This window comes from Panicum virgatum, chromosome 9N (assembly GCF_016808335.1).
Source record: "Panicum virgatum strain AP13 chromosome 9N, P.virgatum_v5, whole genome shotgun sequence".
Lineage (NCBI taxonomy): Eukaryota > Viridiplantae > Streptophyta > Magnoliopsida > Poales > Poaceae > Panicum > Panicum virgatum.
In genome coordinates, this window is record NC_053153.1 from 24,384,354 (window position 1) to 24,391,182 (window position 6,829).

Below are 6,829 nucleotides of genomic sequence, written 5' to 3' on the forward strand. Positions count from 1 at the left end.
TGGTGGACAGTCCGACAGTCCTACCACTGAGCTGACAGCTCATTTTTTGTTATGAAAGTTCACTTGTGAAATGGAGTGTATTTTTTGCAGTTTCGCACTTCTTTAGAAAGTTTATTTTACATTTGAATCTTTGGCGGAAAGATTTGCAGAAATTAACCCTTGGCACGGCACCAAAGACCACGATGCTGTTATTTAACATCACAGCGTCGTGACTTTTTGTGCCCTTCTTTTGGGGGTGGGGGTGGGGGTGGGTGGGGGCAAAAGAACGACGCCAATGATCATGGCGCCGTGGTGTTGATGCACGGCGCCTTATCACAACGCCTAGTGTAGTGGTGCCGTGCCTAGGGACTTTAACTCTACAACCTTTCCCTTCTCCTATTTTGTACCTCGATGCCAAAGACCTAGAGCCGTGACGTGGTAGAACGATGCCGGCTCATTTGGCACCATGCTATAGACCTTTGCAAAAATTGCTAAGCAGCATCTCCAGTCACAAACAGCATAGATAATTCAGAAGTCATTAATGGAAATAGCACATCGTCATTTTCAGAACATGGTCACAACTAAATTCACAATTAGAACTAAGGTTCAGAATAAACATTTACAAGCACACGTAAGTTCAGAAGCACATATGAGCAGCTATTGAAAAGCACAAACCAGTTCCTCTTGGACCGTCTCCTACCCCTGACAAATGTATCAGTGCCTGGCGTGTGATGAGCAGGGGGCGGCGTGGATGAGGCCTAGGCTAAGTAGCACAGGGAGCATCTTGTAGCTACGAAGTTCCAAAATCATCATAATCCTGCTACTGGTCGGCATCATCATCCCCGGTCTCATCCCCATTGGCCTCATCCTCGTCGTCCTGGTGGTCGTTGAAAGTGGCTGTACGTGAGGAGCTGGGCATGACAGATTGATGTGTGCTTCTATGAGACGATGCTGCTGCTGCTGAGGCTGCGGAGGCCCTCGACTGATCAGACAAGGAAGGCTTACTGCCACATCAGTGGACACTGCACAACAGCATTCGCAGCGAGCCGCAGTTCTAAGGAGGCGCCTCTGCAACTTCTGCAAGGAAGGCCGCAACGAATCTGAAAATTAGCGAGTGTTTGTATTTGCAATAAAAAGAATCATAAATGAAATTACGTCATCGAACCTCTAACATCTTCCTCATATGTCCCTCGTTCTCCGAGCTGCCAATTAGATAGTGTAGAGTGTTGTCAATATCATGCACGAAGTGCATAACCGAAGAACCCTGTATAGTACTACAAAATAGTGAGGTCATGTAGCAAGGGGACACATTATGTCAAAGTACACTCAATTAGAAGTTAATACTTACCACTCCATCGAGGATGGGTGCGATCTCCACTACAGTGCGCACGCTCTCTAGCTCGGATGTTGTAACTGGTGTCCTCATCCTCGGTGGAAGTTACGTCTGCGTAATCATCTTCTGTCCATTTCTGACGTAGCTTGTACTGTCTAACACTGTAGTACCATGCCAAGTATTGCCGGCAGTTAGCTCTGCTACGAGGAGGACCACCAAATTTGGGATTATTTTTTTTTCTCGAATACCCAAGAGAGTTGCGCATCATTGTATTAAGGAGAGAGAAAAAAAGTTTGTTTACAACCCGTAGAACAAAAAAGCTCATGGAACATATTAGTCACTAATCTAGCGCTAAGAAGCAAAACAATATCCTACAGGGACAACCCTTGACAGACTACTCGCACTTAAAACAACCCAGACAACATTCGCTCAACGGCGGCAGCAAGGGCACATCACTCAACAGTGAAGTCCACGAGCAAGGAACTGTGAAGTGCCGGCAGAAGGTCCCTCATAGCCTCGAAATGGCTAGCGTCGAGCTTCTCCTTGTACAGCTGCGTGTAGGCCTTCTTGGAGTCTTGAGTTTGGCGCGCCCACCTCTGGAATGACATTGAAGCGGCGCATCAGCATCACCTCCGCGCGCTTGGAGGAAGCGACGCTGGCCAAAGGATGGTTTGCCAAGCGCTAGACGTGATGGGTGTTCGCGGTTCCTCGAAACATGGAGTGATCGCCGTCTGAAGATCCGCACAGGAGGGTTGGGTGTCTTCCGGTGTTGGGTTCACTATCGGGGGCACAGACACCATCGGCCCAGCACGCAGGCGTGGGAGGCCTGTGAAAGTGCATCTAGGCCCCTAAATGATTTTAATGAATTTTGACAATCACAATTTGGGGATATGATGCTTTCAAGAAAGTGTGTGCAGGAATAAAATGAGAAAATTAAGAAGAAGATGAAAAGAAGGTCCCCAATTTCAAATTAAGTATGGTGAATTCTATCGGAGATTTAATTTTAATTTTCAGTTTGAATTTGAGTATAGGTTCACCGTACTATCAGGGAGGACGCATTTGAATGAATTTTATGTTGTCAAAATGCTTCATTTGAGATGACATACTTGAGAGACACGCTTTTCACTCACAAAACACTCTTGCACAATCTTTCTGCACTGGGTCGGATCATTCTGGGTTACCCCGGATGATCCGGCCCAACAGTAATTTTCAGCACTGAGTAAGTCCGGATGATCCGGCCTTGGTCCGGATGATCTGGGCCTAGGGTTTTGTGAGCGCCTGGAAGGGCCAGACCGGATGATCCTGCCCTACACCGGATGATCCGGACTTGGGAAATTCAAGTATGTTCTTAGCCTATTGTCACCAGAAAACACACAACGATTATTTTCGGGGGTGGGAGTATATATACCCCTTCACCCCCTTCATTTACTTCTCTCGGCTCTCACTAAAAACCACGCCTCCCTAGCATTCATTCCTTCACTTCTCTCCATCTTAGAGCTTGATTCTTGCAAGGAAACACCTAGGGATTGAGAGGAAGTGAGATTCGAGGTGTTATTTGAGAGCACTCCGTGAGCTAGCACTTGTTCATCTCGAGAAGCACTTGAAGCAATCTTTGATTCGTCGATTCACATTTGTTACTCTTGGAGCTTGGCTCCTAGACGGTTAGAGGTGCTGGTGAGCTTCCATTCCTTTGTGGTTGAGCCCCGGAAGTTTGTATTACCCCGTCCTTCGTGGACATTTGCTAGTGAGCAACTCAATCCTCCTACGTGGTTGATTGAGTGAGGGAAAGGATTATAAGGCAACCCTGCTCTTTGTGAGCACCTCAACGGAGACGTAGCTCCTTCGTGGAGTGAACTTCGGGTTAAATCTTGTGTCTCATTTATTTATTGTTGTTTTTATTATTCTTGAGCTATTCTTGACCTGATCTACTCGTTAGTTGCATTCCTCTTGTGCTAAACTGGTTCACAGGCTTAGCTACTTCATTTGTCAACTTTGTATTCAAAGGGATTCGTCAAAAGCTAAGTAGATTTCAAATCTAGTGCAAGATTCTTTCTCTTTGTCGGATCATCCGATCCTACGCAGGATCATCCGGGCCTGAGAAGGACCGGAAGATCCGACATAGGGCCGGATCATCCGGACCTGACGATTTTCTGCCAAGTTTTTCAGGAAATTTTTAAACAGGCCTATTCACCCCCTCTAGGCCTAGTGTCGATCCTTTCAATTGGTATCAGAGCCTAATCTCTTGATTAAGGCTTAACCGCTAAGGGAAAACACTCTGGTCGGTGAGACGTTCGAAAGTGGTGGTGGTGCTCCCTCTGCATACGAAGTCAATGATAGTGACTTCGAGGTTAGTGATGTTGAAGGTGACATGACTAAGGAAGAAAGGGCAACCAAGCGAAAAGAGAAGATAAAGAAAAAGATGAATGAGAGAGTAGAAAAGAAGGCTCTAACTCTTTTCAATGAAAGGATGAAGTTGGAAAATGAGAAGAAGAATCAACAAGAATTTCACACGATGTCTCATACATATGAGACTTCAAATTTCCAATCCTCCAACCTTTCTTTCTCTACCGTTCCAATGGGCAAACCTCCTCACTTTGATGGAACCAACTATGCCCGTTGGAGCGAAGACATGCAAGTGCATTTATATGGACTTAATCCACATCTTTTGACCATTGTGTGTGTAGGTGTGCCTTAACTTGGAGAAGGCGAAGTGGCTACTCCGGAACATGAGCATGATTTGTTTCGCAATGCCCAAGCCGTGATAGTCATTAAAAGTTCTCTTTGAACAATGGAGTACAATAAAGTAAGAGGAATCATAAGTGCAAAGGAGATTTGGGAAACTCTCCAAATGTCACACGAAGGCAATGATGAAGTCAAGGAAGGAAAGATGGATCTTCTCCAAGGAGATTTGGAAGCATTTGTCATGAAGAAGGATGAAACCATTCAACAAATGCATGATAGGCTCACTCTCCTAGTTACCGAGATTAAAACTCTTGGTAGCAAAGATTGGGATGATTTCAAGGTCACTGAGAAGATGCTTAGAGCATATGCACCCAAAAATCTAATGTTTGCAACCTATATTAGAGGCAATGAATCATATAGAAAGATGAAGCCAATCAACTTGTTGAATGAGTTGCAATTTCATGAGATGAATGCTCTAGATGTTGCCAAGTCAATTGGTCAAGATGAAGTCAAGACTATTGCTCTCAAGGTCGAACTTAGCAAGACGGTTAAAACAAGTGAGAAACCGTCAAAGCAAAAGAAGAAAGTTGAGTCAAGTGATGGAGATAGCCAATGAAGAAATAGCCATGATGGTGAAAAACTTCAAGAAGTTTATGAAGAAAAGAAACTTCAAGAAAGGGACCACACAAAGAAGATGCTACAAGTGTGGTGAAAAGGATCACTTCATAGCGGATTGTCCTCTCAATGACTACAATAAAAATGAAGACAAGAAGTACAAGGGCAAGAGCAAGGACAAGAGTTATGACAAAGAGAAAAAGTACAAAGAGAAGAGTAAAGAGTACAAGAAGCATGGCAAGGCTCATGTTGGTGAAGGACGGGAGTCTAGTGACGACTCCGACAATGAGGGCACGACATCTCTTACCTTGCTCTCTACATTATCGACACCAAAGCTCTTCAACAACCTCTCCGATGATGAAGATGAAGGCCCTAGTGCCTTATGGCCAAAGGGACTAAGCTATCAAACTATGCCAACCCTCCATCTTCTCCTACCTTCACATCTAGTGAAGTAGAAAATAACTTCGAGGAAGAGGAGGTCCAACTCAAAGAAAACATGATAAAGAAGTTTGGAAAACTAGGTTATAAACAAATTAAAAAAATTATGGAGAAATTAAAAAAAGATTCTTAGAGAACAAGAAGAATTGCTCATCTTTGAGAAGGAGAGAAACCTTGTTCTAGAAGAGTCTTTAGCTAAGGAAAAAGATAAGGTTGAGAAATTGGCAACAGACTTGTCTCTTGCCAATAACTCAAATTTGAGGATGTCAAAGGATCATTCCTTGACAAATGATTCACTTGCTAGCCTAAAGAATGTTCATAGTGAGCTTCAAGAGAGGCATTCACGCCTTGAAGATATATACAAAAATCTTGAAGTGAACTATAGCACTCTTTGGGAGAGTACCAAGTCTAATTCTAAAGCTACTCTTGACTCTAATGCCTTCACTTGCAAAGGGTGCTCGAAATGTCATAATCATGATATAAATGCTTGTGTTACTAACCTTGCAAAGCTAGAAGAAGCAATCAAGGCCAAAGATGCTCAAATCTACAAGTTGAACATGCTAGTTGGAAAGGGAAACCTTAAGCCAAAAAGTGATTTTGAGTCACACTCGGCTTATAACACGGCTCAAAGGTTTCCAAGCATTGGTGATGGACTTGGCCACACAAGAGGAAACAATGCAAATGGTTGTAAGATTGTGAATGGCAAGTCCATCCCACTTTGGAAGAAAGGAGCAAGTCTTGATGACTTGATGAACATGACTCACCATGGCACAAAAATGAGTGTTAACCAAGGTAAGAACAAGGTTGAGAACACAGTGAAAGTCAACACAAGCAACAAGAATGTGTCACCTCTCATATCACGCAACTACACCATTGACTACACCGTGGTGATTCAAAATGGGAAGATGGTGGTCAAGTACATTGGTGCTCACACAAGGAAGTTGAGGAGTGTGTGGGTGCCCAAGATGGCTTATTCTAACATCCAAGGACCCAAACAAGTTTGGATACCTAAAACTTGAGCCTTACTTTGTTTTGTAGGCATACTCCTCCGGTGGAAGTGCATGGTTGATTGATAGTGGTTGTTCAAATCATATGACCGGGGAGAAGGACTTGTTCACTTCATTGGAAATAGATGATATACCCAAAGAAACTATTGTCTTTGGAGACAATAGCAAAGGAGAAGTAATTGGTTTGGGTAAAATTGCTCTTACTCATAATAATTCAATTAATGATGTTTACTGGGTTGAAAAGTTGGGATATAATTTGTTGTCCGTCTCACAATTTTGTTTGATGGGCTACAATTGTTTCTTTACTAACGAGGGTGTGACTGTCACTAGAAGGGAGGATTCCTCTGTTGCTTTTACGGGTCATTTAAAGAGCAAAGTTTATCTTGTTGATTTCTCTAAGGAGAAAATTGAGTCCAAGACTTGTTTAGTAGCAAAATCCGACTTGGGTTGGCTTTGGCATCGCCGTCTAGCCCATATTGGCATGAGGAACTTGGCCAAACTTCAAAAGGACGGCACATCCTAGGACTAACCAATGCTGTATTTGAGAAAGACAGATTGTGCAGTTCATGTCAAGCCGGGAAACAAGTTGGTGCTCCATATCCTCCCAAGAATATCTTGACATCATCAAGACCATTGAAGTTTCTACACATGGATCTATTTGGGCCAATCACCTACATTAGCATTGGCGGTAACAAATATGGTCTTGTTATTGTTGATGATTTTTCTCGTTTCACTTGGGTATGCTTTGTGCATGACAAAAGCGAAGTACAAGGAA